This window comes from Hyla sarda, chromosome 2 (genome assembly GCF_029499605.1).
Source record: "Hyla sarda isolate aHylSar1 chromosome 2, aHylSar1.hap1, whole genome shotgun sequence".
Lineage (NCBI taxonomy): Eukaryota > Metazoa > Chordata > Amphibia > Anura > Hylidae > Hyla > Hyla sarda.
In genome coordinates, this window is record NC_079190.1 from 57,276,602 (window position 1) to 57,294,914 (window position 18,313).

General features: G+C 46.1%; 1 long non-coding RNA gene across 2 annotated transcripts in view; it reads right to left on the reverse strand.

Annotated features, from left to right (window-relative positions):
- Positions 1-18,313, reverse strand: part of LOC130358522 (uncharacterized) — a 256,402-nt gene that overhangs the window by 128,674 nt on the left and 109,415 nt on the right. The window lies entirely within an intron of this gene.

Consider the following 18,313-nt stretch of genomic DNA (forward strand, 5'->3'; position numbering starts at 1 on the left):
GGCGATCCCCTGGCAATACTATTGCCCCCTACTCCTTCTGCAAATTCTTATGATGAGCTCCTCGCAAGCACTGCAGTCCCTGCAACCTAGGACCACCTAGTGGTCCTAGGTGTGTTTATGCGCCTAACTTCTGCACAAGGATAGCTCTCTGATCAGGTTTGCCAACGCTACTTGTGCTACTCAACTACCACCATCCTGAGCCGGACCGTGCTAAAGAGCAGCCAAGGTAGCCGGCACCTGCATGCTGTACCACACAAACAGCGCTTCTCACAGTTATCTTCTTACATCTACGTTCTTCGCCTCACCTGTTTCTCCTTGGGGACGGAGCCCATTATAACCCTAGGGACGGGAGAATTTTTTGAAATTCTAACCACTGTCACTTTAAGCATTAATAACTCTGGGATGCTTTTACTTTTCATTCTGATTCTGAGATTGTTTTTTCGTGACATATTTTACTTCATGTTAGTGGTAAATTTTTGTCGATACTTGCATCATTTCTTGGTGAAAAATTCCAAAATTTCATGAAAAAATGGAAAATTTGGAATTTTTCTAACTTTGAAGCTCTCTGCTTATAAGGAAAACAGACATTCCACATAAATGATATATTGATTCACAAATACAATATGTCTACTTTATGTTTGCATCATAAAGTTGACATGTTTTTACTTTTGGAAGACATCAGATGGCCTCAAAGTTCAGCAGCAATTTTCCAATTTTTCACAAAATTTTCAAAATCAGAATTTGTAAGGGACCAGTTCAGTTTTGAAGTGGATTTGAAGGGCTTTCTTATTAGAAATACTCCATAAATTACCCCATTATAAAAACTGCACCCCTCAAAGTATTCAAAATGACATTCAGAAAGTTTGTTAACCCTTTAGGTGTTTCACAGGAATAGCAGCAAAGTAAAGGAGAAAATTCAAAATCTTCATTTTTTACTTGCATGTTCTTGTAGACCCAGTTTTTGAATTTTTACAAGGGGTAATAGGAGAAAAAGCCCCCCAAAATTTGTAACCCAATTTCTCTCGAGTATGGAAATACCTCATATGTGTATGTAAAGTGTTCGGCGGGCGCTGTAGAGGGCACAGAAGGGAAGGAGCGACAGTCGGATTTTGGAGAGTGAATTTTTCTGAAATGGTTTTCGGGGGCATGTCACATTTAGGAAGCCCCTATGGTGCCAGAACAGCAAAAAAAATAAAAATACACATGGCATACTATTTTGGAAACTACACCCCTCAAGGCACGTAACAAGGGGTCCAGTGAGCCTTAACACCCCACAGGTGTTTGAAGACTTTTGTTAAAGTCGGATGTGTAAATGAAAAAAAAAATGTTTCACTAGAGTGCAGTTTCCCCCCAAAATTTACCATTTTTACAAAGGGTAATGGGAGAATATGCCCCCCAAAATTTGCAGTGCAATTTCTCCCGAGTACGGAAATAACCCATATGTGGCCCTAAACTGTTGCCTTGAAATACGACAGGGCTCTGAAGTGAGAGAACGCCATGCGCATTTGAGGCCTGAATAAGGAATTTGCAATAGGGGCGGACCCGGTTACCTACAGTAAAACCCTACAGCAGTGATTCCCAAACAGGGTGCCTCCAGCTGTTGCAAGACTCCCAGCCTGCCAAGACAGTCTATGGCTGTCCGGCAATACTGGGAGTTGTGGTTTTGCAACAGCTGGACGCTCTGTTTAGGAAACACTGCCGTATGAGACGTTTTTCATTTTTATTGGGGGGGGGGGGACGTGTAAGGGGGTGTATATGTAGTGTTTTACTTTTTATTATTTGTTAGTGTAGTGTAATGTTTTTAGGGTACATTCACACAGGCGGGGGTTCACAGTAAGTTTTCCGCTGGGAGTTTGAGCTGCGGCGGAAAATTTGCCGCAGCTCAAACTTGTAGAAGGAAACCCACTGTAAACTCCCGCCCGTGTGAATGTACCCTGTACATTCACATGGGGGGGGGGGCACCCCAAACCTTCAGCTGTGGCAAAATGACAATTCCCAAAATGCACTGACAGACCGTACATGCTGGGAGTTGTAGTTTTACAACAGCTGTAGGCACACTGGTGGGGAACCACTGAGTTAGAAAACAGACTCTAGCTCAGTGATTCCAACCAATGTGCCTCCAGCTGTTGCAAAACTACAACTCCCAGCATGTACGGTCTGTCAGTGCATTCTGGGAGTTGTAGTTTTGCAACAGCTGGAGGCACATGGGTTGGAAACACTGAGTTAGGAAACAGACTCTAGCTCAGTATTTCCCAACCAGTGTGCCTACAGCTGTTGCAAAACTACAATTCCCAGCATGACCAGACAGTCAGGGATGCTGGGCGAGTAGTTCTGCAATATCTGGCCCTTCATATGTTGCAGAACTACAACTCCCAGCATGCCTGGACAGTCTGGGCATGCTTGGAGTTGTAGTTATGCAACAACTGGGGAAGAACAGTTTGGAGACTGCTAAGTAGTGGTCTCCAAACTGTGGCCCTCCAGATGTTGCAAAACTACAACTCCAAGCATGCCCAGACTGCCCAGGCATGCTGGGAGTTGTAGTTCTGCAACATATGAAGGGCCAGATATTGCAGAACTACACGTCCAGCATCCCTGGCTGTCTGGCCATGCTGGGAGTTGTAGTTTTGCAACATCTGGAGGGCTACAGTTTGGAGACCACCTTATAGTGGTCTCCAAACTGTGCCACTTCAGATGTTGCAAAACTACAACTCCCAGCATTCCCAGACAGTCAGTGCATGCTGAAAGTTGGAGTTTTGCAACATCTGGAGGATCACAATTTAGAGACCACTATACAGTGGTCTCCAAACTGTGACCCTCCAGATGTTGCAAAACTTCAACTCCCAGCATGCCCAGGCAGCCTTTGGCTGTGTGGGCATGCTGTGAGTTGTAGTTTTGCAGCTTTTAGAAGGCCACAGAGAAGATCATTTACCGCGATATTCACTGCAGCCTTCTCCGCCGCACTGCCGTCGATGCCGTCGCCGCCGCCGCCGCTGCTGCTGCAGGTCCAGGATTCCTCCACCGGTCCGGGTAAGCCGTACCATGCTCCCCCCCTCGCCGCCCGTATTCCCCCCGCTCTGCACCGACTTCCGATCGGTGGGCAGAGCGGGGGGAAATTAACTCTAACCCCCCCGCCCCCCTCCTGCCATTGGTGGTCAGCCTGACCGACCAATGGCAGGGGATAGGAGGGGGTGGCAGCACTCCCACCTCGCTCCCATCCTTTAGGATGGTCGGAGCTGTCTCTGACAGCTCCGATCATGCTTATTTTCCGGGACATCGGGTCACCAGTGACCCGATTAGCCCGGATCGCGGGCAAATCGCTGGTCTGAATTGACCAACGATTTGCCACGGTGGCTGACATGGGGGGTCTCAGAACCCCCCTAGGCATTGCCACGGGATGCCTGCTGATAGATATCAGCAGTCATCCCGGTCCGATCACCGCCCGGCGAGCGGCGGTGATCGGAAATGTGGAGTGCGTATGATACGCCCTCCGTCCTTAAGTGACGAGATGCGAGGGCGTATGCATACGCCCTCCATCCCCAAGAAAGTATACAGCAGTGATCTCTACTTTGGGACCACAGGTAAAAGACAACTTTAGGCCGGGAGCAGCCCGTGCCAACCTGTGGGGCATAACTATTACAAATGACTAGTTTGTCATAACGATTTTCTTTCCAACTGGATTTATTGCTATCTCAAATTGCTTGTGCCGTAGTACTAACAGACTGCCATAAACTGCCCTGCTCAGATTCTAGTCATATATGCTTATTTTATAAATCTATTCAATAATTTCTGATAAAATATATGTTGATTGACAGAGAACAGCTACACCCTTATTTTTTCTTCAAAAAATGTTTGAAATTTTTTTGAGAATTTTTTAAAAAGGTTTTTTGAATTTAGTTTTTAATTTTTTTGTAACATTTTTTAAACCCTGTATTCAGAACATTTAATTCCTGTCCACACTTAGAAGGCTGATTCCACTTATTTTTGAGCACTTCTAGTTCATAATATAGTGTCTGTACCTGTGTGTGATGGTGGTCTCACAATTCTTATGTCATTTTCACCCCAATATTTATTTTTAACAGCATACAAAATGACTGTTGTCTCAGATTTTTCCCAGGTTGCAATGTGGTCGAGACCTGACTCACTAGTCAGCTGATGACAGGGAGCCTGTCTGCTTCAATGGGTAGAGGGATCGCTTGGTGGGAGAGAGATCGTTCTGCTACTAATTGTATTTTTCCAACAGCTGTAGGCACGCTGATTGAAAAACCAAGGTCGTTTGAATGGATGCAGCTCATTTATGTTTCAATTGGTGGGATGGCTGATGTGTTGGAGGGAGGAAAATGGAATTATGGGATTTGAAGACAAAGAAGGAAACTAAAACAGGAAATACCAGTTCATAAAAAGCTAGCCACAGTGTTATGGTAATCTTATGACATAACCATTTAGCCCCCAAGACAAGTGCAGATCCTCCCTAAGCATGTCCATTACTGTCTGGCAGGTACGTACTAAAATCACCTTATGGTGGATAACCCCTTTAAGCAATGCCTTCTTTCCAAGTGGCCACACCCACTTTATTGCTAAGCCATACCTCTATTGCAGCAAGGGACAAAAAGTTTACTAAAACACATAATAAATATGGTGCAACCATTTTCCATTGCTTGTCTTGTCTATGGCATGGTTATATTTTATAACACCTTAGCATTATGAATAAGGTATTACATCTCATTGTGTGTGTGATGTGTCTGTTTTGCATTTATGTTTCCCCCTTTCCCCCTTTTGCTTTTCTTTCCTATATTCTTTGTTTATTCTAAAATAAAACTTTAAATAAGAAAACAACAAAAAAATAAATAAATCACGACGCAGTAAGAATTTGTGTTTGTATTGTGCTAGCCCGGAGCACTTCCTCAAAGACTGTTCTGTTTGGCCACAGTATCCGGGAAAACGCTCGCACCTAGGGCACGTGGGAGAGGTGTCCCTAGGTGTGAATACCACTTCTCTTTGCTTGACCATTTCTGTACAAGTCTTCGCTTCTGCCAAGTCTTCCTTTAGCACTACTGCATTTTTGGGTTCTGGATCTGCAGGTGACTTTATTGATACTTCTTTGGTCCACAAGTATCACCTTCCCCTTACTCGGCTTGCCAAGCCTTTGTTGATCTCCTCTGTTAATGGACAAAATCTAGACTGTATGGTTCACTTCCGTACTGAATCTCTTGTCATGCACGTGGGTATATTGCATAAAGAAAAGATTGAATTCTATGTTCTGCCACACTGTACTTCAGAGATTCTTCTTGGTCTTCGTTGGCTGCATCGCCATTCTCCGCACCTGGATTGGTGAACTGGAGAAATAATTCGCTGGGGACAATAATGTCAAAATCTTTGCCTCCAATCAGTTCAGTCTAAAATTGTTTCTCGTCCTCCTCCTTTACCTGATCGGCCACCACCTTACCAAGATTTCTCTAACGTTCTCTGAGTCTCTGCCTCCACAACGTCCTTACAACTGCCCAATAGATCTTCTGCCTGGTACCACTCCTCCTCATGGAAGAATTTTTCCCCTCTATCGGTTCCTGAGACCAAAGCTATGGTTGAGTAAATCCAGGAGAATCTCAAAAAGGGATTTATCCATAAGTCCTCTTCTCCTGCTGGAGCTGGTTTCTTCTTTGTTGGAAACAAGGATGGCTCACTCCGTCCGTGCATTGACTACAGGGGACTTAACAAAATTACGGTCAAGAACCGTTACCCTCTATCTCTTATTTCAGAACTTTTTTCTACGTGGTGCCATGGTCTTATCCAAATTGGACTTACGTGGTGCGTATAACCTCATTCGTATCCGCAATGAAGATGAATGGAAAACGGCCTTCAATACTTGTGACGGACATTTTGAGTATTTCGTAATGCCATTTGGTCTCTGCAATGCTCCAGCTGTTTTTCAAGAGTTTGTCAATGATATCTTCCGTGATCTTCTCTACGCCTGTGTTGTCGTATACCTAGATGACATCCTGATCTTCTCTTCCAACTTAGAGGAGCATCGTACTCATGTTCGTCTGGTTCTTCAGCATCTGCGGAAGAATCATCTCTACGCCAAACTGGATAAATGCCTGTTTGAGAAATCTAGTGTTCCATTTCTTGGCTACATTGTCTCTCACCAGGGCCTGCAGCTGGATCCAAATAAATTGTCTACAGTATTGGATTGGCCTCATCCTTCGGGCCTACGTGCTATTCAATGCTTTCTGGGATTTGCAAACTATTATCGTCAATTTATCCCACATTTTTCATCCTTGGTTGCTCAAATTGTGGCTCCCACTAAGAAGGTATCTAAGCCTAAGTCTTGGCCTTAAGAGGCTGAAGAGGCCTTCTCCCATTTAAAGTCTGTGTTTGCCTCGGCTCCCGTGCTTACAAGACCTGATCTGGAGAGGCCCTTTGCTTTGGAGGTTGATGCCTCATCAATTGGAGCGGGTGCCGTTCTTACTCAGAAAAACGCCAAGGGCAAGACTGTTACTTGTGGGTTCTTCTCCAAGACCTTCTCTCCTGCTGAGAGGAATTACTCCATTGGAGATCGTGAACTCCTCTCTATCAAGCTAGCTTTGGAGGAATGGCGACATTTATTGGAAGGTTCTTCTCATCCGGTCAGCATCTGCTCCAACCATAATCTTCTATACCTTCAGTCTGCTCAGCGTTTGAACCCCCGCCCAGGGCCGGATCATCATTGATGCTCATGGAGCACCTGCTCCAGGCCCCATGCCCGCAGGGGGCCCCGTCACATTCAGGACATCCCTGCGGGCTGCTCAGTTGCGGATCGGGGCCCCCCGATAGTTTGGCCGCGGCCACTTTAAAACAGTGACCAGCGGTGGCTCCTGTGGGCCGGACTCCTCCTGCTTTTTCTATATTTCACATTTCCTTACCTGGCCGCGCTCGGCAGACTCAGGTGATGCGTCGGGTCTTGTGGGCTGTGACGAGTGATGTCTCCTGCGGCTCCTCTGCACGACGTCAGGGACATCACTCATCATTTCCTGCAGGGCACAGTTTTCTTCATTACACCCCAGCGCTGCAGGAAATGACGAGTGACGTCCCTGACGTCGTTCAGAGGAGCCGCAAGAGACGTCACAGCCCACAAGACCCGACGCATCACCTGAGCCTGCCGAGCGCGGCCAGGTAAGGAAATATGAAAAATAGAAAAAAGCAGGAGGAGGGGGGAGCAATGAGCAGGGGAGGATTATGAGTGGGGAGGATGATGAGGCAGAGGGGGGGGGGGGTAATGATGAGCATGGGGGGAATGATGAACGGGGGGGGATGATGAGCAGGGAGGTATTGATGAGCAGGGGGTAATGATGAGCAGGGGGGGTAATGATGAGCAGGGGGGTTAATGATGAGCAGGGGGGGTAATGATGAGCAGTGGGGTAATGATGAGCAGGGGGGAGAATGATAAGCAGGGGGGGGTAATGATGAGCAGGGGGGGAATGATTAGCAGGGGGTAATAATGAGCAGGGGGGTAATGATGAGCAGGGGGGTAATGATGAGCAGTGGGGGAGAATGATGAGCAGGGGGGAATGATGAGCAGGGGGGAGAATGTTGAGCAGTGGGGGAGAATGTTGAGCAGTGGGGGAGAATGATGAGCAGTGGGGGAGAATGATGAGCAGGGGGGGTAATGATGAGCAGGGGGTAATGATGAGCAGGGGGTGGAATGATGAGCAGGGGGTGGAATGATGAGCAGGGGGGAGAATGATGAACAGGGGAGGTAATGATGAGCAGGGGGGTAATGATGAGCAGGGGGTGGAATGATGAGCAGGGGGTGGAATGATGAGCAGGGGGGAATGATGAGCAGGGGGAGAATGATGAGCAGGGGGGGAGAATGATGAGCAGGGGAAAACACGGGAAAGGAGGCGGGGGGGGGTTAAATATGGCACAGGGGCTGATAAAAGGGGGAGGAAGGAGGGGGGGCAAACTGAGGATCAAGGGGAATCAAAGTTGGGGGGATGATGAGGCATATAGTTCAGAGCTATAGTCATTTATTATACATTTATTTTTTTCCCCTCAAATTTTCCTGTGAAAATGAGGGTACGCGGGGGAACTGCAACCTACTGTGGGGGAACTGCAACCTACTGTGGGGGAACTACAACCTAATGTGTGGGAACTGGGGGTGGGGTTGGTGAAGAAAAGTGTAGTGGAGAAGAACCAGGAGGGCATGGGGGGCTGAAGTGAGGTTGTTTGGGGGGGGGGGGGGGGGTGAGGTAAGGTAAGTGGGGGCTTGGTAAAGGGGGCAGATGAGTGTGAAGGGGACTGAGGGGGGTAGGGGGTGCAGAAAAGTGGAATAGTGGAGAAGGACCAGTGTTGAAGGGGGGGGGCTTAAAGGGGTACTCCACACTTAGACATCTTATCCCCTATCCTTTGGAGAGAGGATACGATGTCTAGGGGTGGAGTACCCCTTTAAGGACCAGGGGAGGACTAAGGCTTAGTTTCCAGAGAAGGCAAAAGCACAAGAAAAAAAATGCCAAAAAATGACCATAACACAGGAAAAAGCAGTAGCAGCCTTAGGGGTCTCTGGGAGCAGGAGTCTGGAGGAGAATTAGGGGTCTGGGGGGGCAGAGGGGTCTGGGGGAATTAGGGCTCGTCCACACTACGAACTTCTGCCAGCAGAATTTTGCTTGTTTTCAATGGGCTGCTGCTCTGTACACACTACGGAAGACACAGTGTGTGGTAGTATTATTTTTAGAGAGCATGATGTTTGGCAGTATAATATACAGAGTACACAGGGTTTGGCAGTATAATATACAGAGTACACAGGGTTTGGCAGTATAATATACCGAGTACACAGGGTTTGGCAGTATTATATTTAGGAAGCACAGTCTCTTGAAGGGTTATAATGAGTGTTGTCTTTATACAGAGGATGAGGAGCGGCTGGCAAAGTGAGGAACCAATGATGTCCGGGCGTCGAACTTTACAGAGTAAGATGGAGCTGGAAGAAGACCTGGCGTCTGGACCAGATGAAGAAGAAAAGGAAAGACAATAGAGAAGACGTCTCCTGTGAGTCATTTTATGTTTGTGTATTCTCCTGACTGTCCCATTAGATCTTTCGTCACTTCTTGTTTTGCACTAATAATGGATGACACTGTACCCCAATTTGAGGCTCCAGCTGTTACAAAACTACAACTCCTATAACGCCTGAAGCTCTCCTGACATAATGGGTGTTGTAGCTTTGCAACAGCTGAAAAGAGTGACTTGAACTGAAGTGATTTTAGATCATGCAGCCCATTTTATTTTAGCGGGGGCCTGACTCCTGTGACACCCACAAAAAAAAAAAAAAAAAGGGGACATAGTCTAATATACCCAGGCCTATTTTTGGTCTCAGTCTGTTCCTTACTTGACAGGCCCACAACAGGTCTCAGTGGAAGGGAAGGGGGATTATCGGGGGGGGGGGGGGCCCATCATAATGAAGTGCTCCATCTTCCAGGCAATCTAAATCTGGCCCTGCCCCCACCAGGCAAGGTGGTCACTGTTCTTTTCTAGATTCAACTTCTTCATTCACTTCTGTCCAGCAGACAAGAAAATCAGGGTTTATGCTCTCTCCAGGTCCATGCCTAGGCATATTATTCCTCCTGACCGTTTGATTCCTGCAGCTCCTGCCGAGATTCACCAAGTTCCTCCCGGAAAATCCTTGCCCGCCAGATTGAGACGCAAGGTACTGAAATGGGCTCATTCTTCCTTGACAGCAGGACATCCTGGAATACACAAGACTCTTCTTCTTATCTCCCGGCACTACTGGTGGCCCCATCTTGAACGTGATGTTTCTGATTTTGTTCGCTCCTGTGAAACTTGTGCCTGTGACAAAACTCCTTGACAGAGACCTGCAGGACTCTTACAGCCTTTACCCATTCCAGAGACTCCCTGGTCTAATATCGTAATGGATTTCATCACCAATTTGTCACCATCTCATAATAACACATAGTCATCTGGGTTGTTGTAGAACGGTTTTCCAAGATGGCTCATTTCATTCCTCTACAAGGTCTTCCTTCCTTTCTCCCACAGCTGGCGAAGTACTTCTTGTTGCATGTCTTTCGTTTACATGGTCTTCCTCAGCATATCGTTTCGGATCAAGGTGTGCAGTTTATCTCTAAGTTCTGGCGAGCCCTTTGTGACGTCTGGACATCAATCTGGACTTCTCCTCGGCCTACCACCCTCAGTCCAACGTTCAGGTGGAGAGGGTTGATCAAATCCTAGAGACTTATCTTTGGCATTTTGTTGCAGCTCGCCAAGATGATTGGGTCGACCTTCTTCCCTGGGCTGAATTCTCATATAATCATAAAGATTTCGAGTCCACGAGGTAATGTCCTTTCTTTGTTGTCTACATACTCCATCTCCGTCCTCCTCTTCCTCTCCCAGTCTCCTTCCCAATTCCTTCCACGTCTCTCCTCATGCCTCTTGTCATAAACCAATTTTCTCAGAAGAATCTTGTCCCCACACCTGTCTCCAGCTCTTCTGACATCTTCAAGGTTAAAAGAGATTCTCAGTACAAAAACTGTGAGAGGTAAACTGTGAGAGGTTGACTGGGAGGGTTACGGTCCTGAGGAGAAATCTTGGGAGCCTGAGGAGAACATCCTGGACCGTGACCTTCTCAGGAGTTTTCTGACTCATAAAAGGAGGGTTTAGACAAAAGGGGAGGGGTACTGTTACGTTTTGCGCTCCGGCCGCACGTGCTGGCCGTGAGTGCATGGTCCCGTTACCTGCTGCTGCTGGCGGGGCTGGGATTTGCATCGCAGGATGCGCCCGCGTGCGAGCCCCAGTCCGTCACTCACCTGGTGCTTCTCCTGCCCCAGCCTCTGCCTCTCTGCTCCAGTGCACGTGTACCTTTCCCCTAGGGCCCGTGCGCGCCGGAGCTTTAAGATTTAACCCTTTAACGATGCAGGACGTATAGTTACGTCCTGCGCCAGCTTCCGCGATATGAAGCGGGGTCACGCTGCGACCCCGCATCACATCGCGTCGGTCCCGGCGCTCATCAACGTTCGGGACCCGCGGCTAATACCACACATCGCCGATCGCGGCGATGTGTGGTATTAACCCTTTAGAAGCGGCGGTCAAAGCTGACCGCCGCTTCTAAAGCGAAAGTGAAAGTATCCCGGCTAGTCATTCGGGCTGTTCGGGACCGCCGTGGTGAAATCGCGGCGTCCCGAACAGCTTGCAGGACACTGGGAGGGCCCTTACCTGCCTCCTCGGTGTCCAATCGACGAATGACTGCTCCGTGCCTGAGATCCAGGCAGGAGCAGTCAAGCGCCGATAACACTGATCACAGGCGTGTTAATACACACCAGTGATCAGCATAGATCAGTGTGTGCAGTGTTATAGGTCCCTATGGGACCTATAACACTGCAAAAAAAAGTTAAAAAAAAAGGGTTAATAAAGGTAATTTAACCCCTTCCCTAATAAAAGTTTGAATCACCCCCCTTTTCCCATAAAAAAAATAAAACAGTGTAAAAAAATAAATAAATAAACATATGTGGTATCGCCGTGTGCGTAAATGTCCGAACTATAAAAATATATCATTAATTAAACCGCAAGGTCAATGGCGTACACGTAGAAAAATTCCAAAGTCCAAAAAAGTGTACTTTGGTCACTTTTTATACCATTAAAAAATGAATAAAAAGTGATCAAAAAGTCCGATCAGAACAAAAATCATACCGATAAAAACTTCAGATCACGGCACAAAAAATGAGCCCTCAAACCGCCCTGTACATGGAAAAATAAAAAAGTTATAGGGGTCAGAAGATGACATTTTTAAACGTATAAATTTTCCTGCATGTAGTTATGATTTTTTCCAGAAGTACGAAAAAATCAAACCTATATAAGTAGGGTATCATTTTAACCGTATGGACCTACAGAATAATGATAAGGTGTTATTTTTACTGAAATATGCACTGGGTAGAAACGGAAGCCCCCAAAAGTTACAAAATGGCGTTTTTTCTACGATTTTGTCGCACAATGATTTTTTTTCCCGTTTCGTCGTGAATTTTTGGGTAAAATGACTGATGTCACTGCAAAGTAGAATTGGTGACGCAAAAAATAAGCCATAATATGGATTTTTAGGTGGAAAATTGAAAGGGTTATGATTTTTAAAAGGTAAGGAGGAAAAAACAAAAGTGCAAAAATGGAAAAACCCTGAGTCCTTAAGGGGTTAAGGGGCCAGTGCGCTCATTAGTGTTATTCACCTGTGGCTCATTGATAAATTCCTCCACCCTCCTCACTTCCCTGCTGGATCTTTGTTGCCTTATGCCTGAGAGAAAGCATTCCTGAGAGTTGCCTTACCGTGTATCTGATCCTTTGCTTGACTTGACCTTGCTCCTTTGCCACCTGCCTACTGACCTCCTGCTACGTCCTGACTACGCAACTGTGCCGCCTGCCTTGACCTTCTGCTATCCTGACTACGAGCTGCCTTATCCCTCCTGTGCCTCGCATCTCCTCAGCCGCTTGTGTGGTCGTGCCGTGCCAGGGGTAGCGACTGCCGGCTGATATGATTCCAAGGAAAGATTAGGCTTCAGTGAGAATGCTGATTCCACGAGGCAAAGGATGAACTCAGCAGGAGACCAGGTTAAAGGAGGAAGGTTTATTCCCAAGATGCAACACGTTTCACTGCAAGCATGCAGCTTCATCAGGTGCCTGATGAAGCTGCATACTTGAAGGTAAACGCGTTGCATCTTGGGAACAAACCTTCCTCCTTTTACCTGGTCTCCTGCTGAGTTTATCCTGCGCATCGTGGAGCCGGCATCCTCACTGAAGCTTAATCTTTCCTTGGAATACTGAGACTGTGGCTTGATTGTAGCTGCTTGTGGCTGCAGACTAGACTTGAGGCCTCCTATGACTCTGGATACACATCTAGACTCGACTGCACTGGACCTCAGAAGGAAACAAGAGAGCTCAGAGAAAGAGAGAGAGAGAGCTAGCTCCTCCCAGGGCTTATATAGGGGAGACAAGCAGGGAGCCCATAGGCCACCCTTGGGTCATCTGGTCACTGATACCTCCTGGGTAACAATCACATGACAAGTCACATGACAACCTTCTTAAAGTTATAACACCTCTTTACACATTTTATAAAACAACAAATGGGTAAAACATATGTACATGGGGGAACAAGTGCAAAGGAGGCCCAGGGGACACTGCAGTAGGCTGCCTGACAGGGCAGCAAGGGTACGGGGTAACAACTCCCATACGATAATCTGGGTGTATATCACATTTACAAATTACTAACTGCCCCTGTACAACCAGAGTGACACCATGTGGAATACAGAATTCTCTTCAGAAACATTTTCACTGTTCTTGATGGGGAAAGCTCCATATTCATAATAAAGGCCACCTGGGTCTCTTTGGCATATATCTAAAGAACAATCATCCATCCCCACCACACATACTTCTCTAGGTTGGCATCTCTATTTGAAAACATAGCCACATCTGCTATTGAATATTAACCCCTTAAGGACTCAGGGTTTTTCCATTTTTGCACTTTCGTTTTTTCCTCCTTACCTTTTAAAAATCATAACCCTTTCAATTTTCCACCTAAAAATCCATATTATGGCTTATTTTTTGCGTTGCCAATTCTACTTTGCAGTGACATTAGTCATTTTACCCCAAAATGCACAGCGAAACGGAAAAAAAAATCATTGTGCGACAAAATCGAAAAAAAACGCCATTTTGTAACTTTTGGGGGCTTCCGTTTCTACGCAGTGCATATTTCGGTAAAAATTACACCTTATCATTATTCTGTAGGTCCATACGGTTAAAATGATACCCTACTTATATAGGTTTGATTTTGTCGCACTTCTGGAAAAAATCATAACTACATGCAGGAAAATTTATACGTTTAAAAATGTCATCTTCTGACCCCTATAACTTTTTTATTTTTCCACGTACGGGGCGGTATGAGGACTCACTTTTTTGCGCCGTGATCTGAAGTTTTTATTGGTATGATTTTTGTTTTGGTCTGACTTTTTGATCACTTTTTATTCATTTTTTAATGTTATAAAAAGTTACCAAAATACGCTTTTTTGGACTTTGGAATTTTTTTGCGCGTACGCCATTGACCGTACGGCTTAATTAATTATATATTTTTATAGTTCGGACATTTACGCACGCGGCGATACCACATATGTTTATTTTTATTTTTTTTTACACTGTTTTATTTTTTTATGAGAAAAGGGGGGTGATTCAAACTTTTATTAGGGAAGGGGTTAAATGACCTTTATTAACACTTTTTTTTTAACTTTTTTTTTGCAGTGTTATAGGTCCCATAGGGACCTATAACACTGCACACACTGATCTCTCATCCTGATCACAGGCGTGTATTAACACGCCTGTGATCAGCATTATCGGCGCTTGACTGCTCCTGCCTGGATCTCAGGCACGGAGCAGTCATTCGTCGATCGGACACCGAGGAGGCAGGTAAGGGCCCTCCCGGTGTCCGATCAGCTGTTCGGGACGCCGCGATTTCACCGTGGCGGTCCCGAACAGCCCGACTGAGCAGCCGGGATACTTTCAGTTTCACTTTAGAAGCGGCGGTCAGCTTTGACCGCCGCTTCTAAAGGGTTAATACCGCACATCGCCGCGATCGGCGCTGTGTGGTATTAGCCGCGGGTCCCGGTCGTTGATTAGCGCTGGGACCCACGCGATATGATGCGGGATCGCGGCGCGATCCCGCTTCATATCGCGGGAGCCGGCGCAGGACGTAAATATACGTCCTGCGTCGTTAAGGGGTTAATGGGCAATATGGACAAGGTGCATTGTTACAAAGACAAAATAAAAAAAAAACTCATAACAATTTACAACCACCGCGCCCCCTCCCATAGACTTACATTGAGGGGGCGTGGCCATGACATCACGAGCGGGGCATGGCCGTGACATCACAAGCCTCCGCTCCGCTCCGCATCGCCACTCATACGGCATGAAGCGAAGTTCGCTCCCGCTCCATGCATTAAATGCATCATCAGCGGCGGGACTCCCCGATCAGACATCTTATCCCCTATCCTTTGAATAGGGGATAAGATGTCTAGGAGCGGAGTACCCCTTTAATGTAGTCATAAGATGGATATGTTTTGGCCATTAAAGTCGATGGGCTCACTGTTGAGCACCATAGTATATGTCAGCATCCCTTTTCTCTGGCATATACCTGGGATGTACAGCAAGAACACTGTGTGAACCCAGCCTTAGTCTCATATTACTGTATGGATGAGGTGATGGTCTAAGACGCTCTCTTGACCAGTGTTTTACAACCTGGGTGCTTCCAGCTGTTGCAAAACTACAACTTCTAACATACCTGGACAGCTTTTTGCTTTCAGGGCATGCTGGGAGTTGTAGTTTGACAACAGCTGGAGGCACCCTGTTTGGTAAAACACTGCTCCAGACTGTTCTGATACCTGATAATTTGAATTCAGCACAGTTTAGGTGAATGTTGTGGTTGTAGATGGGAATGTCCCTCATTCTCACCTGTTTACCTACAAAAGTTCGTAAAATAAACCTAAAAAGTATAATTATAGCCGTAAAAAAAAAAAACTGCAAAAGGCTGTCCGGGCATGCTGGGAGTTGTAGTTTTGATACAACTGGAGGCACACTGGTTGGGAAACAGTGATCTAGGCAGTAGATGCCAGTTGCCGGTCGTCCCTGTGCCCCTTGGGCTTTTGGGTCTAATCTAGATGAAGCTCAAGCCCTGTATGTCAATCAACCAGGAAAGGGGGAGACACAGGAGGCAATTGGTCCTCACCTTCTTGACACTTGGATGGTAGGAAAATCTTAATTTTTTAGCTTGTAGCAAACCTATAAACACTAACAAAGGTATGTATAAGATTCCATTTAAATGGGGTCTCTGGTTCTGTACCTATTACTAGCACATAAAGAAAGAGGTAGACACAGACCTGTAACCCCATACAGTAATGTACTCATGGACATAGGGGGTAATTAGCTTTGTTTGTGTAGGTTCCGGTTCTATATTATTTTTTGATTGTGTTATTGGTGTATTTGTACCAAATTGATGAAAAGTCACATGCCCCTTGATACATTTGGCGCAAATGAAAACTCACCTCACAAAAGCTCCTCAGCCACCAGATCTAAAGTCATTTTATAAGTGGAAGGGCGGTTTAGTTATGCTTTCCACCTGTTTTGGCCACCATTTAAAAAAATAAATAAATGGTAAACCGCCATATGAATGTAGTTACATACAGGCAGGTCTTGGTAAGAAAACTTTCCTTAAAAAAACATTTTAGGTAGAAATATGTAAAATATTTCTTCAGAAAAACTAAATTTACATTGAGATTTAAACATTATCCTTACAAACCTTCTTAGGTTATGTTCACATGTCAGAATTTCTGTGTGGAATTTCGCATTGGAATTCTGCACGGAGATTCCGCAGCGGCAGAGTCCCTTTGAGTTCAATGGGATTCTGCTGTATTATGCACATGGCGGAATTTCGGCACCACATGCCAGTGCCCGTAGTCTGCAGAATGTCCGCACTGAAATTTTGACATAGCCTAAAAGTGCAGTTTTTGGGGTAAGCTTAGTGAGGGTAAAAATTAGCTTTGCTTAAAAACCAAGCAACCTTTCACAAAAGACGCATGTGATACATTTATTTGCATTGAATATCAACCTGATTTTGGGAACACCTAAACTATTTCAGAAAAGTCATCGACGTAAAAAGTCGCATTCATTTGCCGCAAAACCACAATACAGAGAGGAATTGACACCACAAAAAAATACTTTAAAACCAATTACAAATCCCCCCCCCCCCCCCCAGAGTTATTGCAGCCCATACAGTACAATTTCTCAACATGTACAGTGTTTCCTAAATAAGCTTAATACAATACGAGCTGCACAGCACAAGATCAAAGGTCAATAGGCCCTGGAAACAAAAAGGAAAAGGAAAAAAAAATATTAATAATGAAAAAAAAAAAGTTAAATTATAACACGTAAAAAAAATTTAGTAGCTCTTAGGTTCAAATGGTTTTTATTGAAATTTTCAAACAAGGCCATTACAACAGTATGACCAATGAGAAAACAATATAAAACAAATAAAATGATAACATATGTTGGTACACAAATATATACATATATATATATATATATATATATATAATAGTATGAAAACATCACTCAGTTTAAAGAAATCAAGAGACCTGAAATGTAAATTATAATTGTGTATTGACATTCATACACGATAATAACGTAGCGCACTAAAGACCAGCTGTAAGTGAAGAAAATGCACTTAAAGGGGTTGTGCGCTGCCCTGACTTTCGGAGCTCCGCTCACAGCGTCCGGAAGTTCATTACTCCGAACGCTGTGTACGTCACGCCCAGCCCCTCGCGACGTCTCGCCCGCCCCCTCATGACGTCTCGCCTTCCCCCTTGTGACGTCTCGCCCGCCCCCTCGTGACGTCTCGCCCGCCCCCTCGTGACGTCTCGCCCGCCCCCTCAACGAAAATCTATGGGAAGGGGGCAAGGGGGCGTGACCGCTGTCACGCCCCCTTCCCATAGACTTTGGTAGAGGGGGCGGGCGAGACGTCACAAGGGGGAAGGCGAGACGTCACGAGGGGGCGGGCGAGACGTTGCGAGGGGCCGGGGCGTGACGTCACGCCCGGCGGCCGCGAACACGGAAGCCCGCACACAGCGTTCGGAGTAATGGACTTCCGGATGCTGTGAGCGGAGCTCTGAAAATTAGGGCAGCGCACAACCCCTTTAAAGGGGTATTCCGGCACTAAGACATCTTATCCCCTATCCAAAGGATAGGGAATAAGATGCCTGATCGCGAGTCCTGCTGCTGGGGACCCCCGTGATCTTCCACGCCGCACCCCGTTAGAATCAGCCCCCGGAGCGTGCTCGCTCCGGGTCTGATTACTGGCGATAACGGGGACAGAGCATAGTGACGTCACGGCTCCGCCCCCCGTGTGACATCACGCTCCGCCCCCCCTCAATGCAAGCCTATGGAGGGACCCCCGTGATCAGGCATCTTATCCCCTATCCAAAGGATGTCTTAGCGCCGGAGTACCCCTTTAATTTACCTAGTTAGGTATTAACTATCATACCTGTACTCAAGCTACAATCAGAGTCATGAAGCATCCGTAGTCTGTGATCCTCCCCTCCCTCGTCCTCCAAAGAACCTGTAGTAAGTTTGAGAAGAACCACATACACACAACAATATAGAAACTTCATACTGTACTCTCAAATATGTGGGAAATGACTCAGACGTCTGGCAGTGACGGGGTTAATCTCACTAGACTTTCCTGACTATCCACAATGTTAAGACGTCTTCTTGTACGTGATCGTTCTGTGTTTTTCTTACAGTTCTTCCTCCTTGC